Source organism: Poecilia latipinna, unplaced genomic scaffold (genome assembly GCF_001443285.1).
Source record: "Poecilia latipinna isolate Pla-1442-1.1 unplaced genomic scaffold, P_latipinna-1.0 Scaffold92, whole genome shotgun sequence".
Lineage (NCBI taxonomy): Eukaryota > Metazoa > Chordata > Actinopteri > Cyprinodontiformes > Poeciliidae > Poecilia > Poecilia latipinna.
Genome location: NW_015112708.1, coordinates 427,209 through 451,672, shown reverse-complemented (window position 1 = coordinate 451,672; position 24,464 = coordinate 427,209). Strand labels below are relative to the sequence as shown.

Below are 24,464 nucleotides of genomic sequence, written 5' to 3'. Positions count from 1 at the left end.
ACGAGGATGATGAGAGCGAGGAAAACCCTTACAGGAGTCAGAGGTAACCACGGAAACGGCAACAGGGACAACCAATGATAAACCAATACTTTAAAGAGTTAAATCTGTCTGCTGCACCCATAGCAAATATAACATCTACCCTGTTAAATGTTAAGTCTGAAACAAATCAAAGTTCAACATGAATGAAAGTGAGGACGGTGATTTAATTAGAGATAATAAAAAAAAAAACAGAATCAAACTTTGTTGTTGTTTTCTTTTTTTAATTAAAGGAAGAAGTTGCGACTCCCTACCACCCGACAGCTGGTCTTACTCCCTTTAGTTGAATTAACTTCATTGAGACGCCTCTTGTAGACGTCTACCAGTCTCTGACATAAGTCTGAAGAAAGTTCACTTTCTGCTCTCTTTGAGCTTTGAGTTTCGACTTTTTTTGATGTATAGCTCTTTTCTACTCACCCCACAGCATCTCAGTGATGATGTGGACTTTGAATGAGCCCGGGACTTTATTTCTTATTTCTCGGCCGGTCCTTGGCTGACTCCCTGCTATGTTTTAGGTCATTGTGATGTTTCAGGGTCCAGGTCTGCTTCAGCTTTAATTTTTTTAAAACGCTGTATTTGGTTAACTTTCATGTAAAGAAAGAACAGCCTGCTTTTGGGGCTATTGTGACATTTCTATGAGGATTTGAGTTTTTCTGCATGTTTATTTTGGTCTTGACAATTTCACTGTTTTTGGAGACTTCTTTTAGTATCTTCCGGTCTGCTTTCAGGGCAAACTCACTTTACCAACCAGACCTAAACATTTTGGCCCTGGTTTTCAAATTATTTTGACATCTCTTTAAGTCATTTACCAAACTCATGAGCTACTACAGTTGTTGTAATGGGCAGAGCACCTCTTTGGATCTCACTATGATGTTCACTCTGTCGTCAGCCATGGCCTCCAAATTTATTGTCCTTCAAGATTACATTCTGTGTACTTCTAGCCATTTTATCTGGGGTGCACTAATATATTTCAAGGCAGAAACTGCATTCTTAAATTCAATTTTGCAGATATTTTTTAAATTTACATTACTTAAATTTCTCAGCATGGGCATATCAATGTGTCTAAGTGGATATGTAACACTTTGCAGGGATGCTAGTGGAGTGCCCAGTTTGCTACCTGGTGTTGGACATAAACTGTATCCAACTTCTACACACAGGTCACCTTAAGGAGTGTTTAGTCCTGTCCTTGAAGTGCATTCGTATTTTTGTTCCTTGATATGTATGACCTAAAGGCATACATATCAAGCAATCTTACAAGACACCAAAGCGGGAGAAGAGAAGCAATTTTATCACTCAATTCAAAGCCGTTTTTATCTTTATACCACATAAATTACATCAATGTGAAAAGTTATTTAATTTTCAGCGCCTATAAAATGCAGAGACAGCTACTTATTAATATTTTATCAGTTTGCTAATGGGTTTTATCAATACTTTCTGTCATTACCAGCCATTTGAGGACATTCATGATCTTGATATGGCCCAAAAAAAAAAAAAGTAAGTTTGATAAGAAATCACAACATATTCATGTGTTAGCATGGCCTAGTCACTCGTCTGTCTCCGATTGAGATCCCTTCAGTGTTTAGAGACAGCTAACAATGGCCTAAAGGCATACATATTAAGCAATCTTACAAGACACCAAAGCGGGAGAAGAGAAGCAATGTTTGTGCTTTCCATATCCGGATGACGTCCACTTTGTGATCGGCGGCACCGTGTCACTTCCAGAGAGGCGAATCAGCCTCTATCACCAACGCCTTGTCACCTCGCAGACGCCGTCGCTTCAGCGTACAAGCCGATCAGACGTGTCGCTGCCACTCCCGCTTTCCAGTGCCAACAGACGCACACCTGGCAGGTCTGAGTGACAGCCGCACGCTCTGCATGAACACCAGGCAGACTCAGCTGAGTGACAGGGACGTCACTCGCACAACAATGCAATTAAAAGCTACAATAATTGCCTACATGAGAGTGAGCGAGGCTATTATGCTGTCAAGCGGCTTGAAGGGTTTAAGACAGCGGAATTTGTAAAGGCTCCTGCTTGATGATGGGGAAATCAAAAATGTTCACCTCTGCGGCGGAGACTGCAGCCCCCTCCTCGGCGCTCGCGTTTGGACAATGCCTCCTCTTTATAATCGTCTTTAACAACTGTCAGCAGTGTGTTTACAAGGCCGCTCAATTGAAATAATCCATTTCCTTCTCTTCCCACAAGTGTTGGAGCCCCTCAGAGCCATCTGGTGGTCAGCGGGAGAACTGCAGCGCAGGAAACTTCTCTCCAATTGCAGTAAAAAGCTTCGTTGTGCACCACTGAGCACTTTGACTCTCATTCTTATGAATTATACAGCTCCTTCTCTTTTTTTTTTTACACTTCTTTTTCATCATGTGCCCACTAACAGTAATCCAGCACAACAAAACATCCCGGAATGTACCTTAATTTGCAAAGACTATGTGAAATGGGGCTTGAGGGCTTAAGTCACTCGTGTGCAGTGAATCAATACACTTGTTGGCAAGATTACTCATTGTGCAGCCTGATCATACATATGCAAATGCTCTCTCATGATCCCGGCACAGTGAAAGAATTACAGCGAGCATCCGTCACACTGAAAGACACTGTACCGGCCCATATAATCACTCAGCTGAATTGAGGGCAAGCGGAAAGAAAGGAAGTGTTTTTCTTTCGTTCCCCCATCATCAGTCAAAAGCCGGGGTAAGAAAGTGCTCCCCGTGTACTGCTGCACAGATGCTTATGAATCATTTTCAAAGACTTTTTTTTTTTTTCCCCATTTCAAACACTCCATCCGCTGCTGCCCCCTCCTCCCCCCTCCGCGAGCCGTGATCGGGTACAGCTTTTTTGGTAAATATTTGATGGTCCTGGCCTGGCGTATTTGAGAAGATCGTCCACGTGGAGTTGTTTTTAGGTCATTTCCGAGACCGTTCCTCTTCCACTTCTTCTCGCCTTGCTTTTTTTTTCTTCTTCTTCTTCTCCTTTCCAGCCTTTCAGCTTGCTCCCAGTGAAAACTGCAAAAGGACAGGATGTGATAGGCGGGTGGAGATTTGTTTGAAATTTGCCCCAGTTCAGAGAAAAGGGAATCAAGCATGTTGTCTGTAAGTGTGTCGGGAGATAGCGGAGGGGAAGACTCCTGCCTTTCCATTTCCTCTCAAAGGATATGCAACTGATTCAGGGCTCCCCCCCACCCCCCTCCTATCTCCACATTAAACAGTGTGCCAACCTCTGTGATAAAGCAGGAAGGTAGAGATAACCTTGAGACAAATGCGGGAAAGGAGCTGAAAATCCATTGAAAAGTTGTAACGTTGTGCGATACTAAAAAACTCAAAAACGTGCCAAACCAATTTACAAAGCAATGACGTGTGCAATGCAAAGAACACTTCAGAGTTGACAGTCATATTTCAGTCAAGTTATTTTCACTCTCCTTTCAGAGCACATTTTAAGCAATATTCAGTTCAACTTTCAATTTGCAACAAATGCGGTTCAATTCAAATGCGGTTGGTTTTATTCCAAAACAGTCCCTCTATGTCATCAGATTTAGATGCAGTCCCACATAATACAATCCAAAGCACATTTTAATAAAATGGTAAATTTCTGGCGATTAGTAGAAAGTTATCCTTGAGGCTGATCAGCTGATTGCAGAGAGTTTATGACTTGGGGAGCAATCCTAAGCAAGCATGTGGCGACGGGAATAGAAACATTCCTTTATAACAGAAATAAACATCCTCAGGCTCTGAACGAACGGCCATCTTTGAATGAGCGCTAGAAACGAGACAGAGTCCGAGTTGTTTCTTACAGAAAATAAAATAAATAGGCGGTACAGAGTTAATGGCTGAAATAATTTCGTTTAGGAAGGAGAGACGGCTAAACACAGAAGCGCTGAACCCGGAGTACTTCCCACAGCAAAGAAAACAGAGTACACATACAGCAATTAATGACATCAATACCTTGATCATTGGTTTTGTTGAGAAAGGCAACACATAGAAGTGCTTCCTTTGTACAGGAAAGAAAAAAAGCAAGATTACCCGTCGTCAATGGCAACAACCGTTTCATTCAGCACTTCACTCGGTAAAGAAAAAACACAGAGGCCTGGGACATACTCACATTTCTTGGCAGCAATAGTTACAATTAGGGAATAAACACCCAAACACTAATCTACAGTTATTTTCTATGTGAAAGAGTATTAAAGATGGCACATTAATGGCTCAATTATGGGAAATTGAGCCAGTAATTAAACATGGGAGAAGTGAGCCTCCTTCTGTGCAACAACAATTTTATCTGAAGTCAAACCAATCAGACCACGTTTTTTTCCAGGAAAAAGCTAGCTCACTTCACCGCTTTGTTGTCAAACCACCTTTCCTTATTAACACTAAAGACATCCAGGATGATGTATTAAGGCTACCGCTTTCATGGCTTGTCAAGTACAGAGAACATAAGGTGCGCCGTAAAAGAGAAGCAAACTCAAAACTGCTACACAGCTTTAATCCTGGAGTTCATCAATCAGTAGAAACCACATTAAAAAAAGCAGGAACTGATCTTCCCTCTTTCTAAGCTGCTCTTAGCTGATAATGATATAATGCAGCAAAGTGGAACATTTTTTCTTGCTTTCAACTTTTGACATGCCATTTTTAAAATTAACAGGTTTTAAATAATTTGCCGAGATACAAGAATGAGGTCTGCAGTTGGGAAGAAGTAAAATCTAAGGGTGTACTTCTACAAGCACTGTGTACAGGTGTAGACTCCCTTTGGTCGGGCAATCCCTCAGGGCCGGCTGAGAGAAATCCATGTGACAGTCTGCAAGCCAGAGAGACGCAGAAGGAGCGAGAGAGCCAAGAAATGGGCTTTGTTTTGCTAAAATCTGTTAGGGTTTACCTGTCAGCCCCTAGGCAGAAACAAAGTGGGTACCTCATTAGTTTAAAGGAGGAAGTTAAACAGCACATCTGTGTCAGATTCAACTAATTTTTATATTATATCTAAATAAAGGAGCCTAATAACCCTAATTCGGTGGGACAGCTTGACAGTGTGTGCTGAATTATTCTCTGGAAGCAACATTTCTTCTGATAGGAATTAAGATGTCTCCAGAAGAATCGATCCCTATGAAAGACAAGTATTTGATTTTCAATCAGATATTGTTTTTGCATCTATTAGAAGTGTTTGGAAGATATTTAACAGCATCATCTGGATTTCAATAGCATGGAAAAAAAAATATTTTAATGAGATGTGAAACCTGCATTTACCAGAACTGAATATTACCAATGATCTTCTAGCATTTGTTCCTGCTTTGGTTTGCAATCTACGCCATTTAAGATCTGGAATGGACAGTCAGAAACAACTTATTGAGTTGCTTGGATCATCAACGAGCTTGAAAAGTGCCAAGTTCTCTAATCTGATGAAAAGACTTGACTCGACGTCTTCCAGGCAAGGGACGAGCCATACACCTTTTGGTAACACTTTATTTGAAGGGGTGCACATAAGACTGACATAACACTGTCATAAACATGACATAACACCTGTCATGAACGTAAAGAAGTCTTTGAGTGTTTATGACTTGTCATGAAGTGTCATTCGGTAAATGACACTTTTAATGCAAAGTTGCTCTAAAAGTTGCATTGAAAGTCCATTAAAAGTGCCAAGTTTGCATTAAATTATCATAATTTACAAAATCATGCAAAGTTGGCACTTTTAATGGACTTTTAATGCAACTTTTAGAGCAACTTTGCATTAAAAGTGTCATTATTTACCGAATGACACTTCATGACAACAGTCATAAACACTCAAAGACTCCTTCATGTTCATGACAGATGTTATGTCATGTTTATGACAGTGTTATGTCAGTCTTATGCACACCCCTTCAAATAAAGTGTTATCCATCTTTTGTTGATGTAGTCTCAAGGGTCCTCTAGATCCTCCTTTGAACAATCATGCTCAGCCCGGGACTTTGGTGACCGTGTGCGCCAATAACAATTGTCTGACAAGGGAGAGGTCTTAGCAGTATTGCCTGATGGGAATGAAGTTGGCGCCTCTGTCGTCGTGTCCTTGGGCAAGACACTTCACCCGCCTTGCCTGCTCCTCATGATTGGGAACTTTCTCCAATCTTTCTCCAATCATTTCCAAACTGCCTTTAAAAATGACCTTACACACCCTGTGATGGACAGGTGATCTATGCGAGGTCCTCTTGCCTCTGACCCACTGACCACGAGATACACACCAGCTACATCACCTTTATTTAAGGGTAGAGAAAAGCTGGCAAATATGCAACAAGCTTTATCAAAGAGGCTCAATGTGGCAGCAAGAGAAGAGCTCATATCATGTTGGTGTGAGGAAAAACCATTACCATGCTGAAATCTGTTGTCCCATGGGAGGACTGCACGGGTGACGAGACGAGGGCTAACACTGTAGAGGTAGTAGACCAATTTCCATAAAAATGCAGCAATTGTTCACATTTCACCCAAAATCGCTGATCTCACCGGTCCTTTGATGGAGACTCTGTGCCGGATTCAATCTGGGAATTTCTCACGAAATGGAGTCATTGAGAGAGTTTCTGATAGGAGAAGAAAAAACAGAGATTTTGTCAGGATGACTTAACACTTCTTGACGGCACTTTTTACAGCTACATTACCATAGTTATTCACAGTGTTGCTTCTTCTCGCCACCCACACTTCAAAGTGAGGGCGAGAGAAAGAGAGGGATGAGATGGAGTGCATTCATTTTATGCGTGTCTTTGTAAATTGACGTTGCAATATGCTAGCACCATGAGATAGGTTAATGAAAAATCATTATGTAAATCCAGGCAAACACAAATTAGATTCAAATGAGCCAAGTCTAAGGTATGGCTGAGGAGATGTTAACATTTATTTGCATCATGCACTGTCACTGTTTTTGTACTCATTTCTGACTGAATCCCAACAAAAAAACAAATCTTTTTTTGTTCTCTTTCTAAAATGTTCTCGCTTTTACTTCTGTTCAGAGCAACAGCGAAATTGTCTTGTGTTTGCAGATCGTGGGCCGTCTGATTAGGTGCCTCAACACCTTAACTCTGATACATAGCAACTCTGTGTAGGTGTAATGTACAGTATGTGTTTGTGTGAAGACGAGAAAGAAACAGACCTTTTCTTTTCATCTGTTCCTGTGTTAAACATTCGTCTACCACTAACCGAGTTGGGATTACTAGACATATCCAACCATTATGTCATCATCTGTGCTCTTTAATTTAAGAATCCCTGTAAATATTTACATGTTCTGTTGATTTCTTTTGCTTTACTGCATGGAGGAAAGATCCACACAAAGTTGTTACTTTTTGCAGGGTCAGGAAGAAAAATGTTGAGCACAACTGAAAAAGTGACGAAGTGTCTGATATATTGTACAATTATAAATAAAAACGAGAGCTCTGGCGCTGGTGTGGCAATCGCACTGCTTTAATCAGAGAGCAATGCAGTATCTGTCGCTGAAAAAGGAAATATGAGCTCATCTTAAAGGCAGCTTAAAGAAAATAGTCCGGTGACGAAATAGTTTTTTTGTCTTATTTGTCACAAATGGATCGAGTCGGGCATGCTCTCTCTGAGAAAAGCCATTTAAATGTTACTGTAAGGTTACGGTATAAATACGATAACATAAATTTGTCATCTTTTTTAAAAAATAGAACTCCAAGCTCTTTCGGTCATTGTAAATGAGGTTATGAATGTGTGAATTAAGTATGCATACCTTGAAGTAAGGTATTATTCACGGAGGCTGCATACTTCCTCATCACTCAAAAAGTCAATGATTTATTTTACTTTCCTACTCTACCTTTGTTCAGGGTTGCAGGATGGCTTGGGGCTATCTCAGTTGCTGTCAGGTGAGAGACAGCTCAGGTCAAATGATGATGATTTTATTTAATAAGCAAAAAACCTATGCAAACCTAGCTCCCGCTATATGAAAAAGTAATGTTTTTCTTGTTGAATCATAAATTAACTGTGATTTAGGGTGTTTTCACACCTGGTAGATTGATAGACTTGGTGCGATTGAGACCAACATTTGCTACATTTCCAGTTGGTGCGGTTTGGTTTCACGCTGCACTGTCAAAAAAACGACCAAGAACTGCTGAAGGAAACGAGACGAAAATCTTTGAAGAAGACATGATCTCAAATTTCTTCTTCACAAGATGCAAATAAAAATGGAGTAGCGTCAGATTTGAGTGATTGTAGGATTTCTCGTTTGTCATTGGTGAAAGACCACAAACGTTTTTGCACGTTAGCACTAGACTCGCACATTTTGGGTGACCTGCGCGACAGTTAGTTTACATCCTGTTGGAGAGGTTGGCATTCGCATATGTATTCGAACTGCACAAGAGTTCACTTCAACCGAAACCGAGACCTAGGCTTGTAGGCGAACCTTGTAGGCAAATGAATTAAGAGTTTGATTAAAGCGGTATGACTAGGAAAAAGTGAAATTATTTGTAAGTTGTGTGTCCTGTTACATACACATAGGTGTCAAATTAGCATAATAGTAGTCAAACATAGTGGTGCTAACAAGATGGTCTGGGGCTGCTTTGCCTCTTCTTTCCATAATCCATAGAGCCATAAATTCTGTTTACCTAAATCTCAAGCTTACTTGAGTTTTCAGCAGAACAAAGATCTTAAGGAGGACAGGGCACTGAAATGACGACAGCATCCATTAGTGCAAAATGGGCACAGAAATAGCGTCTAAAGAATACCTCTGTAGTAGCAACTCTTGTGACGGAAAAGAAACCAACTCAAGCAAACATTAACGGAAAAGATGGGTACAAGTACCTCTCTGTCATATTTAGCAGTGGTTCAAGTATACTTGAACCGTTCAAGTATGCATGCGTATGCACATGCCAAAATCTATCAGAAATCTCTGAAAAAAACTGACATCCAAAGGCTTTTTCCATAAGCTGATATTTCCTGTCGGTAAAGTCTTTCTTTAAGCCGACTGCTGCTGGCGCATGTAGCTTTCTGCACCTGCAGCATAATCAGATGTGATGGTTGAAGGCTATTTGTACAGCTGCAAGTGGTGCATGCTATACTTTACAAAGTTTGCACACTTGGTTTAGCTTGTGCTCATTGGCTTGCATTAAGATTCTGCGTCTGAAAGGCTTTAGAGAGAGCTCATTGACAGACGTTGGAGGATGGTCTGCAGGGAGCAGTTCAGCTCATGCAGAGCAGTGCTGTGGGACAGTATTGGGTTACCCTGCATCACTGCACACAGACAGCTGCGGAGCAGTTATTTTTGATCATAGAACAAAATATACCGTAGGTGGATGGATTTCTGCCGCACCAAAGCGTTGAGCACATCATTTCTCAACAAGTACTCCTTTAAAGCCGATCCTCTGTGTATTGGACATGCGGAGGGAGGAACGGCACGCCCCCGTCCTCTTTAATGTCTCGCGTTAAGAACAACGAGGTCAGACACACGGGCGCAAAGCTTCGGATGCGCCTCTTCCCTGAAGGTAGCGACACACGTCGAGCAGCTGGGCTTTTCCCTGCAGTGAGCTGAAATCCACCTGTGATTAACCCCACATTACCGAACCCAACGTGTTATCGTGTGGAATCCAGAGCCTCCGGGCCTGCACTGACTCACAGTGTCGCCTCGTAAAATGCACCATTAAACAATTATGAGGCTCTGTGAGTGCGCCCCCGGACCAAAAACACTATCGGCAGGCTGTCGTCTTTGGTGGCGGGTAAATGGAGGGGGTGGGGGAGTTGGGTTTCATATAGGTTTCGACTCCTGGGCTGATTATTGCCAATGGATTATTGACTCATAAACTCTGTGCTTCCTGGATCTCCTTTTTTGTGCTTAGAGAAACTCTAGAAAGCTTGGTAGCTGTCCAGTATTGACAGCTTGCAAATATTGAAGTTGTACAGGTTACAAGAAAAAATATATCAACCAATCAAGTTTATTTCAGCAACAAGGCAGTTCAAAGTGCTTGTGGATCATAAAAACACAAAAAAAAAAAAACTATAAAACATCATTCAATTGAGAAATTGGCAACAAAAATATAACATTTTGTCAATGATTATGGGTTAAAAGAAACTCTAAACATCTAGGTAGTTTTTTAAATAAAGCAACTTCATCATTTAATAACTTCTCCCTTGACTTGAAGATATATTTTAAAAATACAATATTACTTCCATGTAAAGGAATTTAGGGTTTTGCCGTGTTCCCATAATGCCACATTAAACCAGACGTGACTTCAGTTTGTCTGCGATAGGATGCATCGTTTTAGACGTCCTGCTCGTAGCAATGAAGTGGAAGCATTTTGCATCTCCTCAACACAATGTGGTGTTTAGTGAAGATGGAGGACAAGAATATTGTAAACAACTGCTCTGTCTCTGCCAGTGAGGTAGTGGAGAAAGTTCATGACTGCAAAAAATTTCTACCATTACCTTAAGTCTATGAGTGTGTATTTTGGACTCTTTTAAGCAACCAGACTGTAAAGTTAAAAAGAAATGCATCTGAACTGGCAGACCAAAATAGTTGCACCCTTTTTTATAAAGGTGACCAGACGCTATGTCCAAATATGTATGGATGATGATTCTCTACCTCCCTAATAAAGCATAAAGATGTTGGAAAGAGAAGTTTGGCACCAGATTAAGGAGGGGGCATAACATAGTTTTACCTAGTGTTTGGTAACTAGACCAGCTTGAAGGGATAACTGTCACCTTTTCCATCAGGAAATCTGTTCCTTTCCAATCAGACTGAGTTTTTCCTGCAATAGCTGGAATCACCATGATTTTGTTAATTTCATTCATGTGGCAAAAATTCCAAGCTTCCAGAAACTCCACACTTAAGTCAACTTTCCACCGCATTTTTGCTTTTGTATGAAGCACTCAAGAAGCTTCTGCAGATGGAAAGGACATCTTGGCCTGGTAGAGTAGGTAAGAGGCAGCCTGAATAAGAATTTGCCCCCAGTCCAACTGAGCAGCTGGCGTTGAGGATTGATGTCTTGCTTCAGATCGGGAATAAATGCTGCAGTTGTCTAAAGCTTAGAAGTGCACACTTTTTGAGTTCGTGTTCCCTAGTATAGACGGAACAGGTTGTATTATTTATGTGGAGCTGTGCAGCGCTGAAGGTTTTGTAGCGGTATGTTTTGGTGAAAAGCTAGCTGATCCAAAAGAAAAAACATTCCTGCTTTAGCCTACCAATTTCTGTCTTAAACTTGATCCTTTGATACTCTGGATGGTGATTGAAAGGATGACATCTCAAATACAAGAAAGGTGGTATTGAAAAGAACTCGAGGTGAAAAGGAAAACTATGAAGGCCATAAAATGTCCCATTCTGAGTTTGTTGCTTACTATGTTGATGATGTTGTGAGCGGCACATGAATGCATACCATAATCAAAGCTGAAAGTGGTTTAAAAAGATGAAAACGATGAAGTATTTCTGAGCGTGTCGGTTCAAGGTGTGTATACTTAAGCGTGTGCTGGCGTAAATTTGAATGCATCCTTCAAAAATGACACAAAAGCTGGCATTTCAGTTACACAAAGACTTCTACATCAGATTTACACTGACATGGATATCTTATCAATTTGATTCAGTTTATTTACATGGCGCAACTTCACAATGAATGCCGTCTCAAGGCCCGTTAGGAAAAAAAAGTCAATCCAGTCCAACCGTATAGACAGACTTTTTTTTTTTAAATTAATGCAGTCGATTTCAGTTTATTCAAATTGGTTAAAAGACTTTCTATCTAAAGAAACTCAGCGGACTCCTAGAGGAGCATGTAGCATTGGTGAATTGTTGCTTGCATCGAGTCCTTGACCCTGACTCTGAGTACGCTATGCTAAGTTTTGAAGAACTTCTATTCTGTCACCAGTTTTCAATTCATCATTTTGGGTGTATTCTGCATTTTAGTACATCATCGTATTATTCTTTGTTATTTTTACCCAATTGTTTTGGATCCCTCTGCTGTCAATACTTGCTTATGTTGATTTTGGACACTTTGTTTTATGACCTTTACTTTCCTTATGGTTTGGCCCGACTCCTGTCTGTTTTAGTGTCTTCCATTAATAAATGGTGTGATATGGAGTGGCTATAACTTATTTAAGTATATAAGTCATAATTTGTGACATTTTTTATGAATACCAAGAATATGCCAATTAATTATAGAAAAATAAAAATTGGCAAGATGTAAAATTATTCAACAGCCTGCTTTTAACCTCGCCTTTGCAGGATCCTTGTGAGTTTTAGCGTGAGAGATGTTTCTGCAGCCAAAGCAAAGCTTCAGTGGTTAGTGTAACTAAATCATCTTTAAACTGTATTTCTGGCATTTGTCTGAAGTCAGTTTCAGAAGTAAACACCGGAAGCAGAACCAAATCAAGTTTCCAGGGACTTCTAAAGCTGATGAAACTGTTTTTCGGCTCTTCTGTGTTGCTGTACTTCTGGTTTTGTACTAACAAACTGGATCATTCGCCTGTTATCACCGAGTTATCACTTTAGCCATTAGTCCCTTCATTTCAGGCATCAGCGGTGACGCCCACAAACGGGTCAAGTCGTTGCAGTCGCCTGATTGCTTTTTGAATTTGCATTTGAGTTCCACGTTGCTGGCACAGCACCTCTCTGGGTCTCTCAGGGTGGTCCAGCGGCTCATATCCTCCTACATTATCGGAGCTCATAATCCTCCCAATAATGCACTGTTTTATTGGTGTCAGATCGCCTGCTTGTAAAATGGTATGTTGCCTTCATCACCCCTTCCTCTGCTCCTCCTCCGCCTCTTGTTCTTTATTCATTTGCGATATAAAACATCTCTGTATTTTCTGTTTTGCAAAGGGAAAGAAATGGGTTTTGCGGCTTTCCAGCGACTAGTTGTCATCTTCGTTATGAGAAAATCTGGACATTGTGAGAGAGTGTTCAAGGCCCGTGGGTGTATGCATGTGGACGTTTTAACTCAGAGGAGATAATAAGGTCAGCAGAACAATGTGTAATCATGAAGGTCACAAGTTCAGACCCAGTGCGAAATGTCCCGCTGGTAACACTAAAGTAGATGGCCTCTTAACTCGGCAGCGTTGTGCAACTCTTTGGTACAGCAGACACCATGACTGACGCCTTATTATGCTCCCTAAGCCTCAATTACAGCATGAAATCTTATCTTCCACAAGTCTCTCCTTCAAAACATCTGAAGGGCAATCGGCCACACAAGTTAGACCTGATGGGAGAGGAACTCAAAGAGAGGCGGCTGTTTTCTATAAAACGTCTTCACCTCTATTTTTTCTTTTTTTTTTTTTTTTTTTTTCCATCATACACATGATTTCATCCACAGACCCTATTAACCCACAGGATGAACTTTCGTTCCCCACTCCGGTCCCCTCATCTCTGTGTGTGATGAGGGAGGAAGGGTCAGGTGTTTTTATCCTGAGCTCAGTGAGGATCTTGCCATGCCGGTCCCCAGAGAGGTGGCGGTAATCGCGTTTTTGAGGGAGAAATCATGGGGCGAGGTGCAACCGGCAGGTCAAGGTCAGCATGTTGGATCTGCAACTAGTCTGCCAATTGAGACTCGAAGACCGCGGCGTTTTGAGAATCCGTGCTCCCTGCACGGTCGGCTTCTTCAGTTAGTTGCAAGGAATGCTGAATTAGAGCCGATCACTTTCGCTCGCGTGTCAGTGGATAAAAAAAAAAAAAAAAAGGCAATGATAAAAAGCTAAGGTTGAATAATTGTGAGACATCACAACGCGATTAACATATTTGTCTGTTAATGACCTTGTTGAAAATTATCTCGTACAGATGCGCTCATGTATCACAACACCAATAACTTACAAGTAATTTAATCACATAATTAAATCTCTTGATCATGTAATCAAAACCATATGGTGCATTGGAACAGCTGTGTATTGTAAGCCAGCCAGTTCCTTAACTCACTGTGTTGGCGCTCCACTAGTGGGAGATGACCACTAGGGGCGCTGCTTCCCCCTTCACACTACACTGTATTTGAATCATGCATTTCATTAAAAGGAATGCTTTAGTTGTTGAATTAACCATCACCAGTGTTTTTGATGTTTCTCTTTGTTGTTCACATTGGGCTATGGTGATAGTGGAGCTGTCATTCTACAAATTTCAGCTTATTTTAAGTCTTAAGTGTCACTTTCTTAAGTTTTTTGGTTGTGTATTCTTCAATGTTTTGATTTTTTTTTTTTTTTGGTAAAATGACACATTAAGAGCTTAAAATCATCAAACGTGTCTCTATCAGCTGCTCTTATCTTTGCACATTCATATGAATTAGCTATTTTATGTATTTAAGTTGTGTAAAAGTTTTACTGAATATGGATTAAATTCAAAAAATGTAAGTTGTGTGCTTTCTGTAGCTGCAACATTAAAGTTGCGTTTTAAATAATCTTGGTATTTGGCAATAGACAGGTACTCGCATAAATTAAGTATTTAAAAATTAATGGAGTTTTTTGCTCTGAAATAGAGATTTATTTAAGTATTTGTCATATTTTGGTAAGGTATTTGTTTTGTTGGTTATAGGGTTGTTTGAATACGTGCTTGGTTCGTTGACCTATGGGGTAGTTAGTGGGTTTTCTGGGTAGTAAAGTTAATTTGTGTCCTTTTGTTAAATTGATTTGTGGATAACTGCTCTCTGTAATCCTTTCCAGACTGATAGATCTCAATTGTTCCTGAATTTCCTTGAATCTCAGCATGTCCTGATTGAGAACAGGTGTGGCAATCATCATGGCTGGGTGGCTAAAGACAGTAAACTCAGGTCATGTTTCAAAAGGTAAATAATAAATACCTTCATTTAAATACTGCATATTCTGTTTACTTTAATATTTAAATTGACTTTAATATTTAAATTGGTCGGATGTTCTGAAACACTGAAGGTGTGACAAACATGCACAAAAATAGTAAATCAGGAAGTGTTGCCAGTACTTTTTCACGACACTGTAATGTACTACAGGAACAGGAAGTTGAAAGAGATGTGACGTGAATTAAGTGAGGTGTTATGTCCAATGCAGCGACTTCCAGAGAAGGAAGGAAGTCTGAACGCGGAACTTCACTGTTGGTTCTTGGATGGCTCTTTCTCTGTTAGTAAATGAAATCATAATTTGAAAAAACGCGTTTTAGATTCACTCTGGTTATCGACCAAAGACATTTTCAATAACGGCAACCAGCAAAAGAAATTTGTAAGCGGGGCGAATACCTTTTCATAGCACTGACTGAACAAAGAAGAGCAACAAGTCATGTAAACACTGCAAGCTAAAGGACAAAAGTCAATTTTTGCCTCGTGGGTTGTTGGGTGTAGTTCACGATGTGTTACTTTAGTTTTTTTTTTTTTTTCTTTTAAGAAGGTGATGATTTTCACTGCTGACTTCTCAGCACTATAAAAGGTTGTGCAAGTGTTCTCCGGCTGAACTTCACGAAACTTGAAAGAGAGGTCGAGCAGAAGAAAGGGAAGAACCCAATAAATCATGGATCAGTTGCTGTTAAAACCAGGAGGTACGGTATTGGTCTTGGTGGTGCTCTGAACCTCGCAGGTGTTACTCTTGTTTGGTCACACAGCACCTGTTCATTTCCGAGATTAAACCTTCTTGACCCAAACTCCTCTCAGCTACTCGTAAAGAACTTTTGTGCCACCTGCACAAAGGGTTTGGTATTCCAGCAGGATGTTGATCCTGAACACATTTTGAACGGGTAGGTCTGTGATAATACAAGGTGTTTGAAAAGCCCTGACCTCAGGAACAGATTTTATTTTTCTGTTTCAAATTCTACTTGCAGAAAATATAATTTTGAAATGAAGTTTCACAGGGAAAATGAAAAGGTAAACACACCTTCGCCTTAATAAGTGGACGTGGCAGCCTGTTGGTGATAACTGGCATCAGTTCTAGGCATGTTTTGCCTTTTAACTGTATTTTTTTTGAAGGGCTAAAGGTCATGTATTGGGTTAAAATTTGGCTAGGCCATTCCAGGGTATGACTGAAATGCAGGTGCATTCTCAGGATTCAGATCACTCTTTCATTAAAAAGAAAAAAAAAATACTTTCTTTATTGAACCAAATTCAGTAAATTAACATTTTACTGCACCAAAGCCTACTTGTGGGTAAATGTCACTTGACAGATGTGAGCATATTTATTATAAAATTACAATGAATGCAAAGAGCTTAGTTAATTTAAAAAAAGAGAGAGATAAAGCCTTTACATGCATCAATACTGACCTTCACTGAGGTAGATGAGGTCTGCGGCAATTTACATGTTGCTTTGAGATCTCTTGTAACTTCCTGGATGAGTGATTTTCATCCTCCTAGAGTACTTACTGTCCACTCCTGCTCCATGTTTTCACAGACTTCATGCAGGTAGCATCAGGATTAGCTGCTGATGAACAACATCTCGTCCCGCTTTATATATCACTCTCTTAAAAGTCGGCTCCAAAAACGCCCCGCAACTTGTCTGCTTTAAGGCTGAGCGAAATGCGAAAAGCCGAGGCTTTTACATGCCATTTGATGAAGAATAATTTCCTTCTTTCCTTTTTATTTCTACCCTGTAGCAGTTTAAAGGAGCCCGAGCTGTCAGAGGCGATCCGTAAGGATTTACACTAAGGGACCGACATGGTGGATGACGAAGGTTATGATATAGAGGCGAAGATGACCGAGAATGAGAACAAGGAGCTTGTCTTTGTAATGGAAATGAATAGAAGTTTAACTTCATTTTTTTTTTCATTTCGTTCTCTCTCTTCTGAGCTCCGGCTACGCTTTTCTTTACCCGAAACACCAAGAAACCCACCGACTCTTTGAAGATCAAATGCAACGCTCCCATTCTAATCCTCCTTCTAACATGATATCTATTTACATCTGCAGTCACACCAAAGCCAAATTAGGATTGCTCACGTACTGGCTGAACTCTTTGCGAATCGTAGAGATCGGCGTGAAAATCTGCGCGTCACGTCAGGTGGCCTTCTGCAAGACTTTGTGATCTACCCTAATATGGAGAGGAAACACAGGGCGAGTGTTTTGAATGCATCATGCCGCCGATGCATCATACCTGATGTTTTTCTTTTGTTTCTTCCCAGAATCTGTCATTAACCTATTGGAAGACTTGGCGGGTGTCTTTCAACAAAGTCCACCAGGTTTTGTTTTTTTTTTTTAGCTAAAGTTTTCTTGTATTTTAAAGAGTTAATGATGCCGTGTGCTCTTAAAAAGCGCAAATTTTCCAATGGCACTTTCGCTTATTTTTCCAATTTTTTAAGAGTGGGATAAAAGACTCATGGAAACTTTTTTAATTGCTCTGAAAATGGCAGGTAAAACGTGTGTGTGTAAACCTGAGTGGTATGTTCACTTGTGTTTCCTAATTTGAAGAATGGCTTATAGAAATCATTTTTTTTTTACCATCAAAAAAAAATAGGTCGTCAGTTAAAAGTTGGTTTATTTAAGCTTCAATTAAGATATAAGTAATATTTACTTATATATATACTATACTTTACATATACTTTAAAACACTTTGAACTTTTTTTCTTATACTTTCTCACATTTTAATAGATAGTTCACTTCAACTTTTGCTTGGATTTTGCTTCGTTTCAGTCTATTTCGGCCTGCTACAGGCATTAAAGGTCAAGGTGCTTTCACCACAGCCCTAAAAATATGTCACACTTTAAATATTCACTTTATTCTAATCTCCACCAGGGGCTGTCCAAGTATCACCCTCCATTCACTCATTCATTATTCACCGGTGCATTTATAAAGGCCGCAGGACAGAAGGGAAGCCACGACGTCACATGTTGCTTCACTCCAGTAAAAAAACAAAACATGGTTTTTAAGTAAGAGTCTCTACTCACTTTTCTGTTCGCAACCTGTAATGAATGTGCAGAAACGTTTGAAATCACATATTTACACACGCTGCATAAAAAATAAACATAACTCTTTAAATTTTCTTATTCTCTCTAAACGTCTCTGGATCGATTTAAAAAAAAAATGTATTTGCTAAAGGTCTGAGTAAAGATCAGAACAAACTTAAGAAAAAAAAAATTTCAAACAAAGTTTATTTAAAGTAAACTATTTACTTTATTCTTTGCGAATGGGTACAATTTCTCACTAGAAATATTTTGTACCAAAACATTTTCATCTCTGGGTGAATTAACCAATCAGAAGCTTACAAAGCACAACGTCATGACTTTGGCTTTTCCCAATTCTTAAGAGGTAAAACATTTCCCCCAAGTCACTCAATGTCTAGGTCAATTCTGCCAAAAATACTAACGAAATTTATGTAAACGTCTGAATATGAAGAGATTATTCTGGCATTTGGCAGGTGTTTAGAAACAACCATGGTAACCCTAACTGACACAAAATATGAAAAATTTTACTCCAATCTGTCTCACAGTGACATGAAGCGGTTTTCAGTAGTGTATTTAGACATCTGGTTTATAACATAACTATTATAGCTAAGTTATGGCAACGTGAAGTATAGATTATGCGCAGAACATGCACACATAAACACAAATTTTCTCCCGTGTCATTTTTGTGTTGCTTTTATACCGAACAGATGGCCCTGCTGTCAGCGGACGCAGACATTTCACTCAGCGTTGCGTTTGCCCCGACTTTGACTCTCGTGTGGAAATCATATCAAACATCTATCGGCCAGCCGCCGCCGCCGCCTCCTGCGTCTCCCAACAAACAGGAAGTAAGCCGTGACGGAGATCATTTGGTCGTAAATGTCTCGGCTCCGTCCAGACCCCTGATATATGTGCGTCTTTATGGCTGTTGATGCGGCAGCGCCGGGTATCATGGGAACGGCTCGGCTGAACATCTGTAATGGGAGGTGCCAATTATTTCCCAGTGAAAGCCCATCTCTAAGGCATCTTTCTTCGCCGTGTCCCAAAGCTTCATCCCTGGGCTCACACATTGCGTTTTAACACTTTATTTCCTGCATTACATCATGTTTTATGACCAGTTACCATCTCGGTTTCCGTGGAACGAAAGTGTATTTGCAGTTGATGTCTACAGCTAGTTCTGATAGCTCAGGTATAGTGCTTTGTTTTCTTTTTGTTTTCGACAAGTTCTTCCTTTTGTAGACTCTGTGTATTTGGAAAGCCTGCTCGTCTGACAAAGGATTTTGGTTGTAATATGCAAGCCCCGAGCAATAAATAATTTCCACTGATGCATCTTTAAAGAAAGAGCGAATGCTATATTTCAGAGTAATGATGAAAGAATGTACAAACATTTCTCTTCATAGGAGCCGAATTCAGAGTTGCTTTGATGTCACGAAAACCTGACGTCAAAGAGATTTTTACCTTTAAGCCACAATTCTTCACAGAAACGCACTAAGCCAGACTTTTTGACAAGGCTTCATACACTCTTGACTCGTTTCAGCAGTTTGCAGCGAAGAACATCAACTGTGTTTGATTTGTTAGACCCAAAGCTGATGTGACTGATTCACCTGGGTACTGGTTACGGGAGTCTGAACATGTCAATCAGAACCTGAGCCTGGTGAGCCGCAGGAAGAAACCAGATTGTTTTGTTCCTTTTTTTACTTTTAATCTTCCAAATATTGCTCGTGATTTATGGAAAGACGTAATTTTGCACAGTTGAAATTGTCTCGCAATGTTTACAAGCAGTTGATGTTTATAAAATATGTTAATAAAACTCCTAATTTTAGGAGGAGCTTTTTCTCCTATTGCCGATTTCTAGGTTTAATCATGTAGTTCAGGACATAGATCAGTTATTCTAATAATAATAAGCAACAATATCAGACCTGTTTATGAATCTGCAACAAAATAATCACGTAATCTATAAATCTATCAATATGTATGTTTATGTAAACATATTGAGCATCTGATTAAGACATAAACAACATATCTACAAGATGTATGCACTGAATTTATTCCACTTTAAACAAAAAGATTTTCGACTTTAAATATTATACTTTTTACTTCATAATCAAATTCAAAAACACTTTACTGATCCCAAATGGAAATCAAATGTTGTAAATTATATTATTCAAGATTCGTCGAAGCGTATCTGTAGCATCTCCTGTAGCAGTCAGTGTTGCAGTGAATATGAAGAAGCTTCTGACTGAACATACTTTCTTTGACAACCTTACGTAGACAATGCTTAGGTTTCTCCACAATTTCCTTAATTTTATGTATATTCCGTGCGTAATATGAAGTTCTGTCAGATAATTTGCATCATTTGATGCAATTTTTGTTATGCTTACAAGAATATTCATACAGGATGAATCAAATAAAGTAATTATACTACAAACTTTATTTAAAGACAGTAAAAAGTTTGTAATTTTACTGTCTTTAAATTAAAATTAGACCACATTTTTTCATCTGTACAATTGTTTAATCTAAACTGGACTGCTGTAATCTTACTAGGATGTTGCTCCTGGTATAAAAGCAGAATTTATTTTTGCTATTATACCAGGAGAGCCAATAAAACTTTATATTCATACTATAACAGCAGAAAGCTTTGAGTCATTGTAAACTATAACAGTTGACATTGTAAGAAAACTGTGCATGAAAGGAAAACTTAAATAGAAAGCAATAATTCCTCTTTATTTCCCCTCTCAGAATGCATCCTTCGCAGGTGCTTTTTTTTTTTTTTTTTTTTTTAGAGACACTTAAAGGGAAGGGGAGAGCGATTCGGAGGATTCAAGCAGGTTTTTACTCAGGATGCCTCGGGTGTTTGGTATGTACCCCAACCGGCTGAAAATCTGAGATACCACTCATCCATCATAAATGCACCAGAGTCAGGCTGCAGCAGCCATTAATCCATTTCAACACAGCGATAATAAACCTTATGGTGACGCCGGCTGCACGCTCTACGACTGAAACTGTGCAGCGTTAGCTTCACGCAAGATGGCAGTGGCCTCTTTTATCTAATTCGAAACAATATGATGAAACGAGAAAACATCGCAGCTTTGTTAAAAACATCAGTATGATGTCAGAGCCGTCATAATTACTTCTGATGGGTTTTCTCTGATGTAACACTTTGGAGATGCGTAATACTGATAAATATGACAGTATGGAGGTTTTTCTGGCCTCAGGCTGTAAAGATCTGAGAAACCTTGATAGAAGCTACAAACTGCTCGCAGAAAGCAAAACAGCCAAAGGCCATAGTGCCCCCCGCTCCTCTTCGTTAGTATCCATATGTACCACTTCTGCTGGTATAACAGCCTCTGTCCAGTTTCTTGAAAACTGTTCCCTCCCCCCCCCTTTTCCTTACTTTCAAGCAAGGCCAGAGCCCTGAGGGGGCGGAGCAAACCAGAGCGTGTGGTTCAGGTAAACACCTGAGCTCACCATGTAAATATAGCAAATAGGGGCATTGTGCTGACTGTAAACTTTTCCCCGAGCCTCTTCATCATGTCGGGCAATCAGACCGATCCACGGAAGGATCCCGCACTCGTTTAATGGGTCTTCCTGAGGCCACGGCGTGCAAAGTGGAATGGCAATAAAAGGCCCGAAAGTAAACAAGCGAGATGAAGAGTGTCGGTTTTATCGCCACATTCATCATCATTCAGAGGACCGGGGGAGATGAACACGTTTTCAGATGAGCGGAACAGGCTGCGCTCCTTTTGCTTCCCTTCACGCCGCTCCTCTTGTTCACTTTCGCGCGGTCAACGTTTCTGTTGCCTCGCCTTAAAAAGAAGCAAACGTGTAGAAAGAGATCAGGAGAGCGCATATGGTGCTCGTTTCTGCATCAGCGGACTAATGCTCTTAAGTTCCCCCCTCCCCTTTGTTCTGAGTGTCATTGTTTTAAAGGTCGAGACAAAGCGGGGCAGTGTCTGTGCGCCGATGCATCATTGCAACAAAAAAAAAAAAAAAAGTAGAACATTGCGCCTATTGTTAGTCACCTCATAACTCCCTGCAACCTCAGCAACATTTCTGAAGGATAAAAGGTCGTATTTGGAAATACTTGCAATTCCGTGTAGAATAAGGAGAACCTGTTAGCTAATGTGAGTACCCCAAACAATTGTTGTTTTGTTTATAGTTGAGGTGTAATGAGAGGTTGCGGAAAACACACATAATTTTGCTGCCAGTTTTTTGTTAAGAGAAACAGGATCGGACCACAATATTGTGCAACTTTTTAGTTGCATTTGTGGATGTATTTTAAGACAGCACCTCAAACACACCATCCCCATGTGATGGGACATAAAAATTGTGTAAAGATGGAGGCTGAAAGTAGGTGAAGTGAGTGTATTTACTGATAATGGGCTGAAACGCCGCTCAGAGACGAAGAAGCCATGAAAACCTCCAAAAGCAAACTAAAAAGATGGATTACAGTTTGCAAAGGCGCTAGGGAGCAAAGGGAGCAAATGCCTTAATTTGCTCCTGTGGTGTGATGAAACTAAAGTTTCTGGGCATCAACCGGAGAACACAATCGAAACCCTGAAGGGAACGACTGCTTCATGCTGCCAGGGGTTTTGCTACAAAAGGAACTGGTGCACTTCCAAACGTAGATGTCATCATGAGGAGGGAACATTCTATAGAAATATTGTCAATATCCCAAGAAATTCAAAAGGAAAATAATCCTAAACCTACCACCAAATTAGTTGCAAATTGGTATAAGGACGATGGAACCCATTGCCGATTTGTGAGCAGAGATGAAAAGGTTTATGACAGCAGGTAAGGCCCACAGACCTGACGTGGATGCAACAGTTCTCTCCAGGCTCTAGAGGAATGAGCCAATTTTTATTTTTTATTTTTTTGGAAACTACTCTGAGAAGTTTGTGAAAGGATACCAAAAAGGTCGTACTTTAAAAGGCAATTATATCAAATACTAAGGAAGAACATGGGCTTTTGAATTTAAGGAATTGTGATTGTCTTCAGGAAAGTTGAAATAATCCAACAAAATCCTCACAGCATTCATTCAGTAATCCTAATTGATCTACGCTGCTGCTTTGTTTGCTTATGCCTTGGGCCTTTTTCTGATTGAGTTATTTTAATGTAAAATGCACGCTAGGCCTGTATGTGGTCTGCTTCTTTTTTTGTCTCAAAATGTTTATGGAAGAAAAGCAAAGACCTTATTTTCTCTTTAAACTCTTTCAGATTTAAGGAGTTCTGCGTAAGTTTTCAAACTGTGGCTATATTTCATGTTTTCATTTTGATTGCAGTGAGTCTTTGCAGGAATTTCTGCAACTTTTTTTTCACGTTTTAAAAACAGACTGAATAGCTCGGCCCAGACAAAAAAAAAAAAAAAAAGCGGAGATGGCGATTATGTCTTCTTAAAGGGAGGGGCTTGAACGGGGTATTCGGTGTGGTTTTAACATTGAGTGTAGTAGAGGATCAACTGCAGACTGGCTCCCCTTCCTCTCCTCTCAACCAAACTCCAGAGCTCTACTTTTATCCCGTTAAAGATCCACAGGTAAGCCCCGAAAACACTTTCACTAGCGATACAAAACCTGTTTTTTGTTAGCGGGAAAAAAAAATACACAAACAACAGAGAAAAGATGATGCGACAACTTTTTTTTTTTTTTTTAAAGCAGCAAAACGAGGGCAGACTATCCCACCGTTTCTTCCCAGAACATCTTTTGTTTGCTGCTTTACGCCACCGCGGGCGAATTAAAGTCATGTGGCGGCGGCGTGTTGAACTTTTTCGCGTCCAAGCAGCGAAAACGCACAAAGAAAGGCGAATGTCCGCCCCTTTAATGCGCGCTCAGCTCTTTCTGATTCTTATCGAACAAAGTATGAAGGCGAAGCAAGGGAGGTGGAGGGGCTAGAGGGGGCTGTCTGCGACCAACCCTGGACAGCTAGTGGCCGACATGACGCTAAGCTACTGCTACATTCCTGGCAGAATGTCGCACAATGATTTATACTGTTTAAATGCTGTTTGGGCATCTTCCAGGGTTATTGTCCTACAACGGAGTGTCAATATATGGAAAGTGTTGAACTGTAGTTAAAGGGACCAGCTTTAACCACTGTAAAAGATAGTCTTGTTTGTCATTTGTAAAATTAATTTGACAATAACAACACAGGTGGGTGTTTAGATGCGATAGATCGATAGATAGAATTTCCATTACAGGATTACAAGAAATAGGCAAAGAAAAAAAAAGAAGGTAGATATTGCTTTGTTTGTATTTGGGTTGATGACATCACAAGGGGCAGAGGGGGGAAAAGGAGAAAAAAAAGCACCTCCTGGTTAATTCGACTATTAGCCAGTTTCCTACCAATTTTAGATAGATTCTACAACTTCTCTTTTCTATTGTGCATTATTTTCGGACAACTTATTTCCATTTAAAATGGTTATTTTCCCAGTTGTGATCAGTCTGCTCTAATGTAAAATAACTCTATGATCACTGATCAAATCAAAATTAGTTTCAGAAACCTCTAGCTGGTAGATAGTAAAAATTGATAAGGGTGAATGGTATCAGGAAAATGTTTACCTGGAGTGCCATTGGTAAAAAATTGTAGGGATTAACCAACATTTTCCTCACCATTCTCTTCTGTTACCACTGCACAATGTCCCCACCACTCTCTGTGACCTTTAGCCTCTCAGCCAATAAAGCTATAC

At 40.0% G+C, this 24,464-nt stretch overlaps 1 protein-coding gene across 8 annotated transcripts in view; it reads left to right on the top strand.

The window, feature by feature from the left end:
* LOC106941466 (non-muscle caldesmon-like) overlaps positions 1-24,464 on the top strand; it is a 123,005-nt gene that overhangs the window by 43,416 nt on the left and 55,125 nt on the right. For 7 of the 8 annotated variants that reach the window (XR_001423373.1, XM_015024561.1, XM_015024553.1 and 4 more), the window contains exon 1: positions 23,180-23,318. The exons of the other annotated variant lie outside the window; for it this stretch is intronic. The gene's annotated coding sequence lies outside the window, so the exon portion shown is untranslated. Of the gene's footprint in view, positions 1-23,179; positions 23,319-24,464 lie in introns of those variants that run through there. 8 annotated transcript variants of the gene reach the window in all.